The 21,464-nt window shown below is 36.9% G+C and overlaps 1 protein-coding gene and 1 long non-coding RNA gene across 2 annotated transcripts in view; both read left to right on the forward strand.

Moving 5' to 3' along the window:
- The window catches only part of DIAPH2 (diaphanous related formin 2), a 958,873-nt gene that overhangs the window by 160,164 nt on the left and 777,245 nt on the right, over positions 1-21,464 (forward strand). The window lies entirely within an intron of this gene.
- Positions 4,135-12,173, forward strand: LOC116583596. The gene is made up of 3 exons (XR_004282797.1): positions 4,135-4,146; positions 6,191-6,193; positions 11,779-12,173. It is a non-coding gene; the product is annotated as an uncharacterized LOC116583596 (long non-coding RNA).

Below are 21,464 nucleotides of genomic sequence, written 5' to 3' on the forward strand. Positions count from 1 at the left end.
TTGGTAGAGGTGGTAGCGGGTCTCATTTGACAAGCACACATATTTAAAACTTAACAGTCAGGCCAGGTACTAAACACTGCTAATAGGCAGGATAGCCTCTGCAGATCACTGCTCTGAAGGATAAAGCAGACAAAACACATCAGCAGAGCACATGCAACACAAACCAGAGACACTCCCTCAAACACTAGGCCCTGGGCACTACATGATCTCTTCTTCATAAGGCAGTTACTCTCAGGAGCAGGAGACATAATTGGCTTTTCTTTTCTTTTCTTTTTTTTTTTTTTTTAAGATTTTATTTATTCATTTGACAGACAGAGATCACAAGTAGGCAGAGAGGCAGGCAGAGAGAGAGGAGGAAGCAGGCTCCCCAGTGAGCAGAGAGCCCGATGCGGGGCTCGATCCCAGGACCCTGAGATCATGACCTGAGCTGAAGGCAGAGGCTTTAACCCACTGAGCCACCCAGGCGCTCCCATAATTGGCTTTTCTAACACACAGAAGTCAGCAGAAACTTAAAGAAAATGAGAAGACAGAGGGTTTTATTCCAAATGAAAGAACAAGATAGGGCCATGGCCAGAGATCTCAGCCGAACAGGTATAAGAAATATCAAAGGGGACTCTTTGAGTGCAAAGGAGAGACCCAAAGTGACAAAAATAAGAAAGGATCAGAGAAAATCTCGAACAACAGCAACAACAACAACAAAAAGGAATAAGTGGGAATAAATACATATCCATCAATAATTGCTTTGAATGTAAATGGACTGAATGCTCCAATAAAAACACATAGGGTAACAGAGTGGATAAAATAAGAAGAACCATCTATATGCTGTCTCTAAGAGACTCATTTTAGACCTAAAGACACCTGCAGATTAAAAGTGAGGGGATGGGGAAACATTTGTCACCCACATAGATGTCAAAAGAAAGCTAGAGTTGTAATACTTACATCTGACAAACTATTATATATATTTAAATTCAATTAGTCAACACATAGTACATAATTAGCTTCAGATGTAGTGTTCAGCAATTCATCAGTCGCATATAACTAACACTCAGTGCTCATCACATCATGTGCCCTCTTTAATGCCCATTACCTAGTTGCCCCATACTCCCACCCCCCTCCCTTTCCACAGCCCTCAGTTTGTTTCCCAGAGTCAAGAGTCTCTCATGGTTTATCTTCCTCTCTGATGACTTCCCATTCAGTTTTACCTCCCTTCCCTTATGGTCCTCTGCACTGTTTTTTGTATTCCAGATATGAGTGAAATCATATAATTGTCTTTCTCCATTTGACTTATTTCCTTTAGCATAATACCCTCTAGTTCCATCCACATCAATGTCAGTGGTAAGTATACATCATTTCTGATGGCTGAGTAATATTCTGTTGTGTGTGTGTATACACACACACACACACACACACACACATACATGCATACTGTATCTTCTTTATACATTCATTTGTCAAAGGACATCTAGGCTCCTTCCACAGTAACAAAGTAGACTTTAAAACAAAGACTGTACAAGGGACAGGGATGCTATCTTTTAATAAGTGGGACAGTCAACAAGAAGATATAACAATTTTAAATGTTTATGCACCGGACATAAGAGAACCTAAATGTATAAAACAAACATAAAGGGACTTAATGATAGTAGTACAATAATATTAGGGGATGTTAACACCCCACTTACATGAATGGACAGAGCATCTAAACAAAATTAAGAAAGAAACAATGGCTTTGATTGGCACAGTGGAATAGATGAACTTAGCAAATATATTCAGAACATTCCATCCTAAAACATCAGAACACACAGTCTTTTCAAGTGCACGTGGTACATTGTCCATAATAGATCACATACTAGGTCACAAATCAGGCCTCAACAAATTCAAGAAAATTGAAATCATCATAGCAGATATCCTTTCTGACCACAATGTTATGAAACCAGTAATCCCTCAGAAGAAATAATCTGGAAAGAACACAAATATGTGGAGGTTAAACAATATGCTACTAAACAATGAATGGGTCAGCTTGGAAATCAAAGAATAAATAATATATGGAAACAAATGAAAATGAAAGCACAACACCCCAAAACCTTTAGGATGCAGCAAAATGGTCCTAAGAGGGAAGTGTATAGAAGAATAGGCCTACTTCAAGAAGCAAGAGAAAACTCAAATACACAACCTAACCTTACAGCATAATGAGCTAGAAAAAGAATAACAAAGCCTAAAACCAGTAGAAGGAAGGAAATAATGAAAATTAGAGCAGAAATAAACGATACAGAAATTTAAAAAACAGATCAATGAAACCAGGAGCTGATTCTTTGAAAAAATTAATAATATTGATAGAACCCTAGCCAGACTTATCAAAAAGAAAAGAGAAAAGACCCAAACTAATAAAATCACAAATGAAAGAGAAATAGTAACACCACTGGAATTTCAACAATTACAAGAGAATATGAAAACCTGTGTTAACAAAATGGACAATCTTGAAGAAAGGGATAAATTCCTAGAAACCTGTAACATAACCAAAAATGAGACAGGAAGAAATAGAAAATTTGAATAAACTGATAACTGACAAACAGAATTAATAATCAAATGCCCAACATGTCCAGGACAAGATGACTTTACAGGTTAATTCTATCAAAAATTTGAAGAGTTAAGACCTATTCCTTTCAAATTATTCTAGAATATGGAAAAGGCAGGAAAACTTTCAAATTCATTTTATGAAAAAAGTACAGGCCTATATTCCTGATGAACATATATGCAGAGATTCTCAATAAAATACTAGGAAATTGAATACAGCAATACATTAAAATAATATTTACCACAATCCACTTTGATTTATTCATGGTTTTCAAGGATGGTTCAATAATTGCAAATCTATCAATGTGATATATACCATATTAATACGTGAAAGAATTAGAATCATATCATCCTTTCAATAGATGCAGAAAAAGCATCTGACAAAGTTTAACATCCATTCCCGATAAAATTCCTCAACAAGATAGATTTTACAGGGAACATAATTCAACATAATAAAGGGCATACATTAAAAAAACACATAGCTTATATGCCAAATAATCTGAATAGTCAGCAACAGGACAAGGATGTCCAGTCTTCCTGTTGTCATTTATCATAGTACTGGTAGTCCTGGCCACAGTAATACACAACAAGAAATAAAAAGCATCCAAATTGGCAAGGAATAAGTCAAATTTTCACTGTTAGCGGATGATATGGCACTATATATACACAGAAACTGAATGATCCTACCAAAAACTGCTAGTGCTGATACATGAATTCAGTGAAATTGTAGGATACAAAATCAATATGCAGAAATGTGTTACATTTCTGTACACCAGTAATGGTTCAGCAGGAAGAGAATCCATTTCATTTACAATTGAACAAAAAATAATAAAATAGCTAGGAATAAACCTAACCAAAAAGGTGAAAGACCTGTACTCTGAAAACTGTAAAAAACTGATGAAAGAAATTGACGACAACATAAAGAAATTCAAGACATTTTGTGCTCATGGATTGGAAGAATAAATACTGTTAAAATGGCTGTGCTACCCAGAGCAATCTACACATTCAGTGCAATCCCTATCAAAATACCAACAGTATTTTTCACAGAGCTAGAACAAACTGAAAATTTGTATGAAACCATAAAAGATCCCAAATAGCCACAGCAACCTTGAAAATGAAAAGCAAGGCTGGAAGTGTTACCATGCTGTCCTTCAAGTCCTTCAAGCTGTTGTGATCAAAAGAGTATGGTAGTGGTACAAAAATACACATAGGAATCAGTGAAAGAGAAGAAAAAAAACAAGGAATGAACCCCCAGCTATATGGTCAATTAATGTTCAACCAAGCAAGATAGACTATTAAGTGGGAAAATGATAGTATCTTCAAAAAATGGTGTTTGGGAAACTGGACAGCAACATGCAAAAGAATGAAATTTTGCCACTGTCTTGTATTATTGAGAAAAATAAATTCAAAATGGATTAAATACCTAAAAGTGAGACCTGAAACCATAAAATTCCTAGAAGAGAATGCAGGCAGTAACTTCTTTGACGTTGACCCTAGGAACTTTTTTTCTAGATGTCTTGAGGCAAGTTAAACAAAAGCAAAAATAAACTATTGTGTCTTCATCAAAATTAAAAGGTTCTGCATCAGCAAGGCAACAATCAACAAGACTTAAAAGGCAACCTAAGGAATAAGGGCAGATATTTCAAATAATATAGCTGATGAAGGGTATATCCAAAATATATAAAAAACTTACAAAATTTGAAATGTAAAAAAGAAATAATCCATTTAAGAAATGGACAGAAGACATTAATAGAAACTTTTCCAAGGAAGACTTATAGATAGCCATCTGACACAGGAAAAGATTCTCAATATTAGTTATCATCAGGGACATGTAAATCAGAAGTATAATGAGATACCATTTCACACCTGTCAGAATGGCTAAAATCAGCAGAGGAAAGAACAGGTATTGGCAAAGATGTGGAGAAATGGGTACCCTGTTGCCCTGTGGTAGCAATGCAAACTTGTGCAGCCACTACAGAAGATAGTATGGAGGTTCCTCAGAAAGTTAAAAATAGAAGTGCCCTATTATCTAGCATTGCACTGTTAGGTATTTACTCAGACAATACAGAAATACTGATCAAAAGATACATGTGCACTCTGATGTTTCTAGAGGCATTATTTATAATAGCCAAATTATGGAGATAGCCAAAGTGTCCATTGACTGGTGAATGGATAAAAAAGTGAGATACACACATGCAGACACACACAGATACACAGATACACAATGAATATTACTCCACCATAAAAATTAATGAAATCTTGCTATTTGCATTGAAATGGATCAAGCTAGAGGGTATTATACGAAGAGAAACAAGTCAGAGAAAGACAAATACCATATGATTTTACTCATGTGAAATTTAAAAAACAAAGCAAACAAGAATATGGGAGAAAAAGAGAGAGACCAGCTAAGAAACAGTCTTAACTATGAAGAACAAACTGTTATTGGGAAGTGGGTGAAGGGATGTATTAAATAGGTAATAGGGATTAAGGAGTGCAGTTGTTGTGATGAGCATTGAGTGTTTTTTTTAAGATTTTATTTATTTGAGAGAGAGAGAGAGAGAATGAGCTGGGGAGTGGGAGCAGAGGGAGAGGGAGAGGGAAGAGGAGACTTCCTGCTAAGCAGGGAGCCCAGCGTGGGACTGGATCCCGGGACCCCAAGATGATGACCTGAGCTGAAGGCAGATGCTCAACCAACTGAGTGTCAGGTGCCCAAACAGTGAGTGTTGTAATGAAATTGTTGAGTATCTACTCTGAAATTAATATAACACCCAAAACTAATAATATCATGCTCTCTGTTAGCTATGAGAATTATTATTGTTTTTAAAAATGATTTTATTTATTTTAGAGGGAGAGAGAGAGAGAGTATGAATGGGGGTTGGGGATGGGCTGAGAGAGAGAGGGAGAAGCAGACTCCCTTCTTGGCAGGGAATCTCACATGGCGCTCTGTCCCAGGACCCTGGGATCATGACCTGAGCCAAAGGCAGACACTTAACTGACTGAGCCACCCAGGCACCCAACTAAGAGAAATTATTATAAAAAGTTACAGAAAAACCCCTTACACAGTGAATCACACACGAAACACAAACACACCACACACAACATACACACAGCACATGTGCATTACAAAGAGCAACATTAACCACACACAGAGAACATACAACAAAGACATATCAAACATATACCACAAAATCACATACACAGCTCACACACCACACATACTTCACACAGTCATCTCACATGCCATGGGTACAAAACATACACACCACTCTTGAACAAATATTAAAAGAAAGAAAACAGTTTATAGTCTAAATGATCTGGAGGGTATTTTGAAGAGATGACGAAGCTATTGTGTTAGGGGGACAAAGACTCCTTCAACCACTAATTTATAATGTGTTTCACACTTTTTGGCTTTAGATCCCTTTTCTACTCTAAAAATTATTGAACATACCGAAGAACTTTAAAAATGTTGGTTATATCTATTACTAATTTTTTATTAGATTTAAAACTGAGAAAAAATTAATACACAAGTATACATAAACATACATTCCCTTTGCCATTAGAGTGATAATTCATTCCATGTCATGTAGCTCCTGGAAAACTTGCACCATATGTTTGTGAGACAGTATGCTTTAAAAAGTTGAGTAACATATTAGTATTATTTTCAAAGTAATTTTGTCCTTGCACACACCCCTGAAAGTAACCTTATAATGCCCAGGGGCCCTTTGAGCACACTTTGAAAATTGCTGTTTTTTCATAGTAGTCTGTATGTATGGGACTATTAAGGTTAGAAGCAAAGGTTGAGAGAAATAGAGATGACAGTGGTACTGGAATTCTGTCTTACTTTCATCTCTTCTTCCCTGAGTGCATTAGTGTACTTTTTGCATGTTGTAGTGAGGTATCTTGATTTGGTGGGAATCTTGGTTATCGGCAGGAATAAGAGCAGTCAGATTGGCTCCAAATATGTATGTTTGAATACCAGTGCCTACTGAGATGGTATTTATTGTACATAGATGTGGGAGGTGTCCTGGCCAAATAATTTAGGGAAATTTTGCGTACTGTGCACTTCTCCCTTCCTTTGAAAAATTACAGTACATGTTAACATAGTAAAGGATCGAAAGTGTCCCATAGTAGAAAAATTAATTTTGGTTAATTAGGTTATTCCAGGGCATTTATTGTCATCTCATGGATTAGTAGTGTCCTTGAAAAGATTGGGAAGTCTTGGTTTGTATGATATAAAATTCTTACTCATTTTTTACACATAGTGTTCACTACTCCAGTTTTATACTAGGGAAGTTGGTGGTGTTCTTATTAATGAGGAAGCAACCAGAGAAATTTATGTAGATATGCATCATTTGGTGGGAAGGCAGCATACTGTTGCCAACAAAAAGTGTGCCAAAATAATATAAATTTTTGTTTTGGAAGTGTAAATATATAGATAAATGAAATCTCATGAATGCATTCTACTTAGACTTTTAAAATGCCACAGTGAGAGAGCCACATGCATGGGTGGCTCAGTTACTTGAACATCTGCCTTAGGCTCTGGTCACCATCTCGGGGTCCTGGGATCAAGCCCCGTGTGGGACTCCTTACTCAGCAGGGAGTCTGCTTCTCCCCCTCCCTCTTCTCCTCCATACTTGTGCTCACACTCTCTCTCTCTCAAATAAATTTTAAAAAAATCTTTAAAGTGCCACAGTAAAAGAAAAAAATAATTTCAGTATGTATTAAAATGTCTGATGAAATCAGCATGCTTTCTCATTTTTTTTTATTATTATTTTTAAAATTTATTTATTTATTTGACAGAGAGAAATCACAAGTAGATGGAGAGGCAGGCAGAGAGAGAGAGAGAGGGAAGCAGGCTCCCTGCCGAGCAGAGAGCCCGATGCGGGACTCGATCCCAGGACCCTGAGACCATGACCTGAGCCGAAGGCAGCGGCTTAACCCACTGAGCCACCCAGGCGCCCCATGCTTTCTCATTTTAAATAAAGTTCATGACAGTAGAGAAAGTTACTTATTTCCTTAATGTGATAAAGTATATGTTTCAAACCAAATATTTCTGCTATGTTTAATGATAAACTACTTGGAAAATTCTAATTAAACTCAGGAACAACATAAGGATGTTCACAACCACCAGTAATTTGTAGCCCTTCTTATTTTGGGGAGGTTAGGAAGACATTGTGTATTAGCCAGTACAATGAGACAAGAGAAAAAAAATAAAGATTAGAAAGGAATATATTAATTTTTGCACATTATATGAATATCTGATAACAGAATAAATATATCAAAATTAAAATCAATTCAACATACAAATAATGAATTAAATGGTATTAATTTGGAAAAAAGTCCTATTTATTATAGCATTAGGAAACCTTGAGTGAGATACCAAGAATTTCAAAATCATTGGGGCCCCTGGGTGGCTTAGTGGGTTAAGCCTCTGCCTTCGGCTCAGGTCATGATCCCAGGGTCCTGGGATCGAGCCCTGCATCGGGCTCTCTGCTCAGCAGGGAGCCTGCTTTCCCCCTCTCTCTCTGCCTGCTTCTCTGCTTACTTGTGATCTCTTTCTCTGTCAAATAAATAAATAAAATCTAAAAAACCAGAATTTCAAAATTATTTTTTGTAAATACTGATTTTGTCCTGCCATGTTACTGAATTGCTCTATGAGTTCTAGTAGTTTTGGGTTGGAGTCTTTTGGGCTTTCCATATGAAGTATCATGTCATCTGTGAAGAGAGAGAGTTTGACTTCTTCTTTGCCAATTTGAATACCTTTTATTTCTTTTTGTCTGATAGCTGTTGCTAGGACTTCTAGTACTATGTTGAATATTAGTGGTGAGAGTGTTCCTTGTCCTGTTCCTGATCTCAGAGGGAAGGCTGTCAGCTTTTCCCCTTTGAAGATGATATTTGCTTTGGGTTTTTCATAGATAGATTTTATGAAGTTGTGAAATGTTCATCTATCCCTCTACTTGGAAGGGTTTTAATCAAGAACGGATGCTGTATTTTGTCAAATGCTTTTTCTGCATCAGTTGGGAGGACCATGTGGTTCTTCTCTCTTCTCTTACTGATTTTTTTCTTTCACATTGATTTATTTGTGAACATTGAACCAACCTTGCATCCCATGGATAAATTCCACCTGGTCATGCTGGATAATCTCCTCTTAGCTAGGATCTTCTTGAGAATCTTGGCATCCATATTCATCAGTGATATTGGTCTGAAATTCTCCTTTTTGGTAGGGTCTTTGCCTGGTTTGGTGATCAGGGTAATGCTGGCTTCATAGAAAGAGTGGAAGTTTTCCTTCTGTTTCTATTTTTTGAAACAGCTTCAGGAGAATAGGTATTTCTTCTTTGAATGTTTGGTAGAATTCTCCAGGGAATGCATCAGGTCCTGGGCTCTTGTCTTTTGGGAGGTTTTTGATCACTGCTTTAATCTCTTTAGTAGATATTGGTCTATTGAGGTTGTCCATTACTCCCTCATTCAGTCTTGGAAGTTTATAGGTTTCCAGGAATGCATCCATTTCATTTAGATTGCTTAGTTTATTGGCATATACCTGTTGATAATCATTTCTGGTGATTGTTTCTGTTTCCTTGGTGTTAGTTGTGATCTCTTCCCTTTCATTCATCATTTCATTAAACTGGGTCCTCACTCTTTTCTTTTGGATTAGTTTGCCCAGTGGTTTCTCAGTCTTTTTTTTTTTTTTTTAATTTGACAGACAGAGACTACAAGTAGGCAGAGAGAGAGGCGGAAGCAGGCTCTCTGAGGAGCAGAGAGCCCGATTCAGGGCTCGATCCCAGGACCCTGAGATCATGACCTGAGCCGAAGGCAGAGGCTTTAACCCACTGAGCCACCCAGGTGCCCCTGGTTTATCAATCTTCTTGTTTGTTTCAAACAACCAGCTACTAGTTTTGTTGATGTGTTCTCTAGTTTCTAACTCATTGATATCTGCTCTAATCTTATTTCCCATCTTGTGGATAGGGTTGGCTTAATTTATTGTTGATTTTCCAGTTTTTTAAGGTGTATGGAGAGCTGGTGTAGTCTGGATTTTTAAATTTTTCTGAGTTAGGCTTGGATGGCTATGGTATTTCCCCATTATGACCTCCTTTGCTGTAACTCATAGGTTTTGGACTGATTTATCTTCATTCTCTTTGGTTTCCATGAATTATTTAAGTTCTTCTTTGATTTCCTGGTGGATCCAAACATTCTTGAGCGGGATGGTCCTTAGCTTTCAAGTGTTTGACTTTATTCCAAACTTCCTCTTGTTTAAGTTTCAGTTTCATAGTGTTGTGGTCTGAGAATATGCAGGGAATAATCTCATTCTTTTGGTATCTCCTGAGACCTGATTTTTGGCTCAGTATGTGCTCTCGTCTGGAGAATGTTCCATGTGTACTCAAGAAGAATGAGTATTCTCTTGTTTTAGGGTGGAATGTATATGGATACATTCCATATATACATATATGGATATATCTTTGAGGTCCATCTGGTCTAATGTGTCATTCAAAGCTCTTGTTTCTTTATTTTCTGCTTAGATGATCTCTATTTCTGAGAGTGGTGTGTTCAGATCCCCTACAATTGTTGTATTCATATCAATAGGAGGTTTTTTTGTTTTGTTTTGTTTTGTTTTTAAAAACAGTTGGCTTGGGTAGTTTGCTGCTCCCATGTTGAGGGCATAAATATTTTTAACTTTTAGGTCTTCCTGGTGGTTAAACCCTTTAAGAGTGTTGTAGTGTCTTTCTGTATGTTCGACTACAGTCTTTAGGTTCAAATCTAATTTATCTCATATGAGAATCACTTCTCCCACTTTGAGGCCCATTGCCATGAACGATGCTCCTCCTTCCCTTCACTTTCAGTTTGGGTGTATCTTTAGGTTCAAAATATATCTCTTGTAGATAGCATATGGACAGGTCCTGTGGTTTTTCCCAGCCTTTAACCCTGTGATTTTTTATGGGAGCATTTAGGCCATTCATGTTGAGAGTGATTATTGAAGGATATGTTTTTATTGACATCATGTTGCCTGTAAGTCCTTGTTTCTATACATTTTCTCTGTTACTTTCTGTTCTGTGTTACTGTTGGGTTCTTTCCTCTTTTATAGAACCCCCGCCACCTCTGCCTTTAGTATTTCTTTAGTGCTGGCTTTGTGTTTACATCATCTTTTAGATCTTGCTGGTCTTGGAAGCTCTTTATCTCTCTATACATTTTTGAATCTCAGCCTTGCTGGATAAAGTATTCTTGGCTGCATGGTCTTCTCATTTAGTGTATTGAATATGTTTTGCCAGCCCTTTTGGCTTGCCTGGTTTCTTTGCACAGGTCTGATGTTATTCTGATAGTCCTTCCTCTGTATATAAGGAATCTCTTTACCTCTGCTGCCTTTAGGACCTCTTGTCTAAAATTACAATTTGTGAAGTTCACAATTAAGTGTCTGGATGTCTTTATAGACTTGTTGATCTGGGTGGTATTCTTTCTGCCTCTAGGACAGGAACACTTTTCATTCCCCAGACAGAGGGATTTTTCTTCCAGAATTTGTTCACCTATATCTTCTAGTCTTTTCTAATTTGCCAAGCCCCTCAGGGTTCCCAGTAATTCTTATGTTGGAACGTTTCATGGCATCATTTATTTCCCTGTTTCTGCTTTCATGGCTTCTAAGCTGTTTTTTTCCAGGCCTTCTCCTAATCTCTCTTTTGTATCATTTTGTCTTCTATAGCACTGATTTGATCTTTTGTCTTTGTTACCCTAGCTGTTAAAGTATTTATATTAGATTGGATCTCATTGATAGCATTTTTAACTTCTACCAGGTTGGCTCTTACTTGCACACTTAGAGATTCTATGTTGTCACTAATGGTTTTCTCCAGCCTAGCCATTGTCTGGATAATTGTTACCCTGAATTCCCCTTCTGTCATACTGTTTATGCCCATCTCCATTAGTTCTGTGGCAGAGGGCACAGTCTCTGAATTTTTCCTCTTTTGGATGTTCCTCCCCCTAGTCACTTTTGTGAGAAGTGGTTGAGGGGATGTATAGCTGAATATATCGAGCACTATCCAGGCACGGTGCACCCTGGAGTGTTTCAGAGGAATTGGAAGTCACCACCAAGAGGAATGAAAAAAGGAAAAAGAGAGAAAACAACAACAAAAAAAGAGAAAACCTAGCCAAAATGAGCCCCAAAAGGAAGATTTATAAAGTACATAAACAAAAACGAAGAAACCAAAAGACTAAGAAATGTGTAAGAGAAAAAAAGGAAAAACCCAGCCAAAGTGAACCCCAAGAATAAAATTTGTATAGTCCAAAACAAAAACAAATACACAGAAACACTTACAGAAGAATAAGATGGAAAGGTGATTATAAATGCTTGTTATTTTGGTTCTTCTTGGTTGTATTTTGTTATCTTTGTTAAAGGACTCACTTTTCTAGGGATACAGGGAAATTAAAACTGATGTGTGTGTACAGGGGTAGTATTCAGTAGTGAAAAAGGATTACTTTGAATCATATATATGTATATATACCAATAAAGAAGGAAAATATAAAGAAGGAAACACAGGTATATGTATGAAAAAAGTTCAAGCGTTATTATGTAATATGTTGTATTGAACATCTAGTTGTAGTGGTAGGTAGGTTAAAAAATTTAAAAAAAAGCAGAAATGTGAGAACGAATTAAAAAAAGTTGTATTTATGAAATATACAGTTTTTGGTTTAATATTGGGGGTTAATATATTGTCTTCCCCTGATGTTGGGGTTTTATAGTTTTATGGCGACCCTTTGGCTGTTGTCTTCTTGTTCTTTTGGCTTGTTTTCTGGGGGAGTGGCCTGCCCTGGTGTTTTTAAATTAGTTTTGCTGGGGCTGAGTCATCCTGCCCCCTGTAAAGGGGCTGCGCTTTGTGGAAACCCATGTTTCAGGCTTTTCTTCTCTGGAGGTTTTTGTTCTTTGGCCCCTTTCTGCGGTGTTTCAGAGGTTTAGTGGAAAACAAACTTTCCACACCAAGAATTTCTCCTCAGAGAGAAGTGTCAGTCAGCTCCTCTCTGGGCGGCCCAGAACACACAGACTCCACTGAATCCCACAACCTTCCACAGATGGTGAACACCCCTACCCACTGAGTCAGTGGTCGCCCAAGGCTCCACTTGTCTCTGTACCCCTATGCCACAAAAACTGCAAACAATATCGGTTTAGAGAGCCTGATTCCTGTGGCTTCCATTGCTGGGACTGCTCTCTCAAGTCCAGGTCCACGCGACGTGTGCTCACACCTGGCTGCACTGCAGGTTTGGAAGGCTGTGGGTCCAGGGACCTTGGGCAGGACCCTGCGCTGGGGTCTCTCAGGCAAGTGCGGGGGTTCATCTAGCCCCAAAGGTGGTGCAAGCAGCGGATAGCCATGGGCTCTGGGAGCATGGACTGGGGTCCTTGCCTGATTTTCCCAGGTACAGGTGGGTGCAGGCTGTGACAGTCTTGGGACCGTGGGCTTAGGGCCATGCCTGTGGCTGCTCGATTCCATCAGTTGCCCCTTAAGATCTTTTGTCCTTTTAACCAGGCTCCACGTTAATGCCAGTCCCAAGCACAGGGCACTTTCATAATGGGGTATTACTTTCCAATGGGTTGCTTCTGTTGGCTCTCTCCCTGTTCTTTTTATCCTCTAATATCAGTCCTGAGAAGTCCCATTCTGCTTTACCTCTCCACCTCTGCCACCGTAGAGATCCAAAAGTGTATAATCTTACATCATAGGCTGATTTCATGGGTGTTCAGAGTGTTCTGGTAGATATTTAACTCACTTCAGGGGACCAGTTGAAACAAGGTCTCATACTTGTCCTCCATCTTGTCCCTCCTCTTATAAACTTTAAATATTCAGTCCCTTGGAAGTATGTCTAATCAAGTTTTGTTTTAGATTTTATGTTTAAAAGATTTTTAAAATTTAGGAGATACTTGCTTTCATCCCAGCAAATGTTACTTTGTTATAAATGCAGTTTTCTGTATATAAAATAACTTTTTTTCTGTTGTACTTGGAGGGTAGTCTCTGAGTATCACTCTTGAACTCAAGCTAGTTTTTGCAGTTGTGCTACTATGGTTAAGAATGGTGTCTTAACATCACAGGATATTATGACATTGAACCCATGCTAGTTGGATCAGAGGAAAATGGTTTGGAGAACTGAGTTCATGAGAAAGTTCATAAGCATACACTAATTTAGGATCAAAAAAGTCAATAGAACCTACATTTAGCACAGGGAATTGCAGACTTTAGGTGCTTCACAAAATAAGAAGGGACAGAAGGGGGAAGTATAATTACTAGGATGTGAACAGTGATTGTGTTGTGTGGTGGGACTAATTAAAAACTACTTTTTCGGGGCACCTGGGTGGCTCAGTGGGTTAAAGCCTCTGCCTTCAGCTCAGGTCATGATCTCAGGGTCCTGGGATCGAGTCCCACATCGGGCTCTCTGCTCGGCAGGGAGCCTGCTTCCTCCTCTCTCTGCCTTCCTCTCTGCCTACTTCTGATCTGTCTCTGTCAAAGGAATAAATAAAATCTTAAAAAAAACAACAACAAAAAACTACTTTTTCAACTTATCCCTTCTAACAGGGCTTAAATTTTCTTTAATAATCATGTCCTTTTTAAAATAAAAATTATATTTAAAAATCAATGAAAAAATAAAAGAATGGATTCCTAATTACTACAGTGATGTTAAGGGCCTTGAAAAATAGGCAGGAGTTTATGCCCAAAGTCCGTCGTTATGGGATTTCATAATCTAATGATGTAGAGAACTTTCAGTATCTAAAATTTAAAATGCTCCTAAAATACTGTTTGGTTATGGGATTTTTCTGTTGATAAATGACTGCTCTCACAGTCATGTTAATTTCCATATAATCATTTAGCTAGTTATACTCCAGTTTATTAGCAAAACAGTCTTGAATTTTGCATTACTTAAGGATTTTAATTAATGACTTACTATTCTTTCCTCTGTTATCTTGAGTAATTAGGCTGACCTAGACTGATCATTTATACTCATTAGAGAATTAAGAATAGCTGCAAAATTGTATTTTGCATGATAGTTCTATTTTTCTCAACTTTCAATCTTAGGCATTTGATTAATTTCATTTTAAAGTACAGGGATACTTTCTATAAGGAATAGAGACATTCCGGTCAAAAGAGTGGTAAAGTAAAATTTGTATGTAACCACTTTCCTATGTGCTTCAAAGTAAAATGATGTTACTGGAAAGACAGGCGCTAGTATTTTAGATATTTGTTGTTTTATCATTTAGTTATTAAAGGCATTTTATTTTGTGCGGTATTGATATAAAAATTTGAACTATAACTCACATTGGTTAATGCCAGTTCCCAGAGGAATATTATAAATAGCTTCATGGATAAACATTTTTATATTTTATCTTATGCAGCTTACTTTGTAATTGTGTGTATGTGTCTGTGTATGTAGCTGAGAGAGCAGCTAATGAACTTCATGGTGAGGTAGTTAGTGAAGCCTCCTGGTTGATCAGGTCAAAGTACGGCAACTATTTAGTCAGTTTTTCTTCTTAAGAGCAAAAACTGTATTTCCTTTTTCTATTTCAATACCTAGAATAGTATCTGGAAGTAGTTGGTGCTCAAAAATTTTGATTTTATTATGTAAGTAAAAGGGAGTCTTGGAGTTTATTTATAAAAATGTTAATGCTACCTTCAGGAATGTATATACTGTATGAAATAAAATAATTCTGTAATTAAAGTGGAGAAGGACTTTCTGTACCAGTGTTAACATATCGGAACATTTTACTAAGATTTTTCCATTTGTGGTTTCTGAAATTCATTCCCCACAATGTAAATACAGTGTATCCATCTACTGATCCCTTCCATCTTCATTAGGCACCATGCTGGTACTTTTATAGATGTCTTCTTATTTACTGGATGTCCTTCTTATATGCCTGCAAAAACATACTATAATTTCCATTTTTCAAATAGTTAGATTGTGATTCAGAATTTAAGTAAGCTCTCCAGAAAGTTGCTTGGCAGTAAGTGCTGGAGCTTTTATTCAGACACAAGCACTGCCTCTCTTGAATATCCTTGCTGGTAGTAAAGCTTCATCTCATCTTTTGAGTAGAAATAGTCTTCCTTAGAAGTAGCCAAATTTTTCTGCCTTAAATTTGATGAAAAGATAGGTAACTAAATCGAATCCTAGCCATAAAATATGAAGTAGTGAGACCTGTTTTATTGTTTGGGTGGTAAACTGACCTAAAGGTAATTAATTCAACCAAAAAAGATGTTCAGAAACATTTTCAGCAATGGCAGCATAATTGTAGTATGTATATATCCCCTGAGATAGCTGTGATAGACCATGCACATTTGGAAGATTTAAGTTCTCTTTGTTAAAAAAGCAAAACAGGATAGTTACTTTATAGTCACACTTTGTGATGCCAGAGTACATCACTTTCATGCTATTATCTAATTGTATATATTGTTTTAAGAGATGTAAAGAAATATTATATTAGAATACAAAATTACCTCATTTATGTTAGCATGGAACATTTGATCATTTCTAAGGGAAAATTTCAAAACTGTTTAGCTCATCTCAGTTTCTGTAGTGTAGCCTCTAAAGTCTCGTTTCTTTAACAGGACCTTGTGGGTGTTCTAAAGGAATGATTGAAATGAAACAAAATGAGAGAGCCAAACAGCGTACCATAATAGATGAAATGGAAAGTAATTATGTTAATGTTAACTCGTTACGGAGCTCCAACCATTTTTACCTGCTAATTTCTGTTTGGAAACCTGTGCAGTTGAGTTGCTGAATAAGAAATTCTTGTACAAATGAGCCTAGAGGCATGTTTCTAATATTGGAGCCAAGCCTATGCAGAATTTTAATGGATTTCCCTAAGTCAGTATTTAATTGTGCTATCAGAGAAGGTAGTTCTTCCGCTAGAAAATTTGGATTTTAATGTTTGTCCTCAAAGTTTTAGCTATACAGATCTTCATAGCTGTATATGATTCTCCTTTGTTAGTTATGAAGGAAAAACCTAAATCCCATACTACATCTATGTCGATATAGTGTTAGATTTTATAAGTTATATAGGAGAAGTATTTCAGAAGTTTTGGAACGAAGGTATTTATAGGGAAGGAATGTTAGGGCCAAATAATATAGATAAATTCATATTGGCAAATATGTGCTCAGGAATATTTTGTAAGGAAGCAGTTATCAATTATTCATTCTAGAAGTTTGGCCAAGGGGTTGAGTTTGTTTATTTGTTTATAAGCAGGTTCATTATGAAGATAGATGAAATACTTAAGAACATGGGATTTGGAATCAGGCTGAACATATTTTAACCAAGTCTGTCTCACTCCCAAACTGAAGCTTTTATTCATGAGAAATTTAAAAGAGTCATTCCCCTAAATGCTTACATTGCATCTCCCATTTTATATATCCTTTTTGCCCATATTTTTTTTCCTATAATGCTCATCTGTCAGTCTTCGTGTATAATACAATTTAATATTCTTACCTCCTAAAACTGAAATGTCTTGCTTGGGTTGAGGAAATAAAATACCGTAGAGAGTTTCTCTATTAAATTTGGCCAACTTTGGTTTAATTACTTCTTAGAGAAAATTGTGTATTATCATTTTTAATTTAAATAGATGTGATTTATTTTTCCTAGGTCAGTGAGTGGCTTCCAAAACAAATTACTAAAACAGTTAGATATCTAATTTTTATCAAATTATGTTAAACATTAAGTGTTTAACTGAAACAAGAATACAAGAAAAAAATATTTTATCTTGGATGTGAGTGTTTCCTTTTTAATGTCAGTGTGTCAGTTTTCTTAAGTAATATACTTAAATTTTTTTCTTTTTTTTGTTTTTATTTTATTTTATTTTTTTATTTTTTTAAAAGATTTTATTTATTTATTTATTTGACAGGCAGAGATCACAAGGAGGCAGAGAGGCATGTAGAGAGAGAGAGAGAGGGAAGCAGGCTCTCTGCTGAGCAGAGAACCCGATGTGGGACTTGATCCCAGGACCCTGAGATCATGACCTGAGCCGAAGGCAGCAGCTTAACCTACTGAGCCACCCAGGCACCCCTTGTTTTTATTTTAATTCCAGTATTATTAACATACAGTGTTGGATTCAGGTGTACAATATGGCGACTCAGCAGTTCCATGTATCACTTAGCGCTCATCACAAGTGCCCTTCTTAATCCACACCACCTATTTCACCCATCCATCCATCCAACCATCCACATCCTCTCTGCTAATCACCAGTTTGTTCTCTATAGTTAAGAGTATGTTTCTTCATTGGTCTCTTTTTTTTTTTGCTCATTTATTTTGTTTCTTAAAATTCCCCAGATGAGAGAAATCATATGGTATTTATCTTTCTCTATTTCACTTAGCATTCTACTCTCTAGCTCGACTCAGGTCCTTGCACATGGCAAGATTTCATTCTTTTTTATAGCAGAATAATATTCCCTCTATCTATCTGTATATCTGTCTCTCTATCTATTCCTACCTCACATCTTCTTTATCCATTCTTCTGTCAGTGGACACTTAAGCTGTTTCCAAAGTTTGGCTATTATAAATAATGCTGCTGTAAACATAGTGGTGCATGTATCTCTTTCAATTAATATTTTTGTATTTTGGGGTAGTATAATTGCTGGATAATAGGATAGTTCTATTTTTAACTTTATGAGGAATATCTGTGCTATTTTCCAGACTGGCTGCACAAGTTTGTATTCTCACCAACAGTGCATGAGGGTTTCCTTTTCTTTACATCCTCACCAACACTTTTGTTTTTTTGTGTTTTTAATTTTAGCCATTCTGATTGGTATTAGGTGATTAAACTTCATTTTATTATAATTTATGTTGGTGCTTATAATGTTCTTTTGTATGTGGTGGTATTTAGTTTCAGTCTTTTATTTTTGGAAGGTTTTAAAACATTTTTATGGTATTCTCCACAAAGAGGCAAAAACTAGTTATACTTTATTTTATCCTTTTATCATTGGAGTCATGATAGCATATAGTTACTATACCAGAAGGGATGTAAAAATGTCATCTAGAGCAGAACTCTCTAAAAGAAATATAATGGGACACACGTATGTAATTTTAAACATTCTACTTGTCACATTTAAGAAGTAAAAAGGAACAGGTGAAATTCACTCAGTGCTTTATTTAATCTATTATATTCAGATCATTATTATTATAATACATAATAAAATCATTAATAACATATTTTTTGTTTCTTTTTAAAATCTGGTATGTATTTTATATGTACAGCACATTTCAGTTCTAACTAGCCACATTTCAAGTGATCAGTTGCTACAGATGACTAGTGGCTACAATGATACAAGAATGAATATAGATCTAGAACCTCAACTTCTTTATCATCCAAATGTCCCTGTTAGGAGGGGGGTAGATGGCAGCAGAGTAGTGGCACCCTACTCGCCTTGTCCCATGAATACAACTAATAACTATCAAATCGTCTTAAATACCCTAGAAATTGCCCTGGAGACTGATAGAACAAACTCCACAACTGAAGGTAGAAAAGAGGCTACATCAAAGAAGTTAGAGGTGAAAAATGGATACTGGCTGCTACGGAGAGAGCCACAGTTGTGGAGAAGGTTGAGAGAAAGAGATGAGCACATGGGAATGCACAAGGAGAACCGTTTCCTTAAAGCCATTTGGCTTTGAAATTGAGAAGGGCTGAATTTCATGATTTCTTGCAACCAGAGGATCTTAAAGCCTAAATTTTTAACTATCAGTGGACTGGGCTCTAGGAGAGTCTAGAGGCATTGGCACTTCTCCGAGAAAAGGCAGGAGAACAATACTGGGACATACAGCATGGAAACAGCAATCAGTAGAACTCCTTGGGCACACAGTGGGGAGATTGTTTGCTCTTCTCATAGTAGTGTGTCCCTGAGAGGCAGTGTTCATAGAGAGACCTCTGTAGGAACAAAGGGTATGGCTTGCACCATTCCCCTACACCATCCCCCAGAACAAACACAGAGCAACCTGCAGCAACCAGCATAGTAGACTGTGGCTGCCTAACTTGTTTGCAGTAAGCCCAAGACCACTGTGCTCTGGTGGAACTGCCCTTCTCAGTCTCAGCGCATTGGGCTCCCTTCCCCAGAAGAGCAGCAAAAGCCAGTGCCCATAGAATATTTCCCAAACAGAGGTTTCTAGGGCCTTGGTTCTGGTGGAAGTAATGAGAGGTTTCATTTCACAAGCAGACCAGAGCACATATATTTAAAATGCACCACAATCAGGCCAGGGATCAAACATTGCTTAGAGCAGATAAGGAGAGCCTCCGCAGATGACTCATACGAAGGATAGAGCAGCTAGAATACAATAGCAGAGTGCACGCAGCACATACCAGAGACACTCCCTAAAGCACAGGGCCCTGGGTACTACGTGATCTTTTCTTTATAAGGCCATTACTTTCAGGAGCAGGAGACATAATTCGCTTTTCTAACACACAGAAGAAGTCATAGACTTAGGCAAAATGCAAATACATGAATTTATTCTAAAATGAAAGACCAAGATAAGGCCACAGCCAGAGATCTAAGTGAATCAGGTGTAAGTAACATGCCTGAATGGAGAATTTAAAGCAATAATCATGAGGATACTCACTGTACTTGAGAAAAGAATGGAAGGATCAGTGATACCCTTACCACAGAGATAAAAGGTTAAAAAAGAACCAGAGATGAAGAGCATAATAAATGAGATTAGAAATGCCTTACATACAGTGACTATCAGACTGCAAGAAGCAGTCCTGATGAACACAGATGAAAAGATTTTCAGTGAAATTCTCACAAACTAAATTCAACAGTACATTACAAAATCATTTACCATGATCAACTGGAATTTATTCTTGTGTTACTGGTTCAATTTTTGCAAATCAATCAGCATGATATTCCACATTAATAAAAGAAAGGATAAGGATAGTATGGTCACTTGAGTGATGCAGAAAAAGGATTTGACAAAGTACAACATTCATTTATGATAAAAACCCTCAACAAGGTAGGTTTAGAGGGCACATACCTCAACACAATAATGGCTATATATGAAAAACCCACAGTTAATATCATTCTCAATGGGAAAAAACTGAGTGCTTTTCTTCTATGATCAGAAACAAGACAGGGATGTCCACTCTCACCACTGCTACTTAACATAGTACTGGAACTCCTAGCCTCAGCAATCAGAAAAGAAAAAGAAATAAACGCACTTGAATCATCAAAGAAGAAGTAAAACTTCACTATTTATAGATGACATGATACTATCTATAGAAAAATGTAAAGATATCACCAAACAACTGCTGGATCTGATACACCAATTCAGTTAAATCATTGGATACAAAATTAACATACAGAAATCTGTGGCATTATCATATTCCCATAATGGATCAGCAGAAGAAGAAAATAAGGAATTCATCTCCCTTACAATTGCACCAAAGACAGTAAGATACCTAGTAATAAACTTAGCCAAAACGTTAAATGATTTGTATTCTGAAAAGTATAAAACACTGATAAAAGGAAAAGATGAGGGCTACCTGAGTGGCTTAGTTGATTATGTGTCATACTCTTGAGTTCAGATTAGGTCATGATCTTAGGGTCGTGAGATTGAGCCCTGCAGCAGGCTCTGTGCTAGGCATGGAGCCTGCTTATGATTCTCTCCCTCCTTCTATCCCTCCCCTGCTGCTCACTCTGTGTAAAAAAACAAAACAAAACCTAAAACCAAAACCCAAAACAAAACAAAATAAAAAAACAAAGAAATTGTCAGTTACACAAAGAAATGGAAGGACAGTCCATAGGGAGAACAAGTAGTATTAAAATATTAAAGTGTTAAAATAAAGTATTACACCAAAGAACATACATATTTACTGTAATCCCCATCAAAATACCAATAGCATTTTTCATAGTGCTAGAACAAAGAATTCTGAAATTCGCATGGAACCAAAAAGACCCTGCATGGT

The sequence above is a fragment of the Mustela erminea genome, chromosome X, assembly GCF_009829155.1.
Source record: "Mustela erminea isolate mMusErm1 chromosome X, mMusErm1.Pri, whole genome shotgun sequence".
Taxonomy (NCBI): Eukaryota; Metazoa; Chordata; class Mammalia; order Carnivora; family Mustelidae; genus Mustela; species Mustela erminea.